The 1236-nt window shown below is 36.7% G+C and overlaps 1 long non-coding RNA gene across 1 annotated transcript in view; it reads left to right on the plus strand.

Annotated features, from left to right (window-relative positions):
- LOC122257694 (uncharacterized) overlaps positions 1 to 703 on the plus strand; it is a 1750-nt gene extending 1047 nt beyond the window's left edge. The window contains exon 2 of the long non-coding RNA XR_006223616.2: positions 60 to 703. This is a non-coding gene — a long non-coding RNA (uncharacterized LOC122257694). The remainder of the gene's footprint in view (positions 1 to 59) is intronic.
- Positions 704 to 1236: the final 533 nt, after the last annotated feature.

The raw sequence follows: 1236 nt of genomic DNA on the forward strand, positions 1-1236 counted from the left end.
GTAAACATGTGATACTATGGATTGTAAAACTAATTCAGATCTCATTTCTCTCCTCGCAGGTCATGGACGATTCGGAAGCAAGTGTATTTATGTGTCTTATTATATGCCTTGTCATAGTATATGCCATGGTACGGGGTTACGGTTTCCTCTTCTCCAGGGTCGACAATGACATCCACGTTGGATTTGTACCCATGGAGAGAATCAGCAGGGCTTTTCAGGCACCGTCAATAGCGGGTAACAATGTCAAGAGTGAATGAAGATTTTGCTTTTATTGAACTAAATCATCAGTGGTTCCAACCTTTTTCAATACCCAGCCATCCCTCTGCAGTCCACAGCTTGCAAACCACTTAATTAGTAGATACTGTACTGTTTCTTGAATGTAATTAATGTTATCTGAACTAATGTCCACATTAGTTTGATTTTCTACAAGGAAACACTCAATTTGATATTGTTACCCCAGCGAGAGTGTTGGTATGTGTGTAATATTGTGCGAACATGCTAACATGATGAAATCGGTGACAAACATGGCGTAAGGGTCGAGGCGTGGCCCTTGTATCCTGATTTCCTTGTGCTTGCCCCTTGTATTGTGATTCCTATATTGTGCCCGAGGACTTTAAAGTGTAATGTGGATATCCTCTTGTATTCTGCCCGAGAATTAATATAACTTGTGTTGAACTGACTAAGTAAATAAGAAACAGTGTTATTGTGTGTTTCCTTGTGCCCTGCTTCGCCTCCCGGTGTTCCCCTTGTCGGTGTTCTGGGCCGCTGACGATCATCAACTTATTATTCTTATTTAGTGTTTATAATTTAATGGAGTATAACTTCTCAGCTTAAAAATTCATTCACTGACTACATCAAAGAGCAAAGTTGTTGTCTCGTAAAAAGAATAGAAAATAAACATATATATGTCACTTCTTGTACCTTTAACGCCATGCTTGACTGGCGGTGGTGTGATATTGTGAACAAAGTGACGATCAAAAATATATATAAACAAAGTGACCAACAGAAAAAAAATGAATGTAATTTAGCTAGTCCCCATAACTGGAAAACTGTTTAGAAAGACTAGAAATTCAAATATCCCTTAATATTCGAATTTACGAGTAAATAAGTCAATAATTTATGAATATAGAAATCAAGAATAGATGAACGCTGAATTCAACATTCATAGTTTATAGATATTTTTAATTTTAATTAGAACATTTTAAATACCAATTCAGTATTCAAACGTATTGCCAC

The sequence above is a fragment of the Penaeus japonicus genome, unplaced genomic scaffold (assembly GCF_977035675.1).
Source record: "Penaeus japonicus unplaced genomic scaffold, GWHDUDI00000001_assembly GWHDUDI00000001, whole genome shotgun sequence".
In the NCBI taxonomy this organism is placed as follows: Eukaryota; Metazoa; Arthropoda; class Malacostraca; order Decapoda; family Penaeidae; genus Penaeus; species Penaeus japonicus.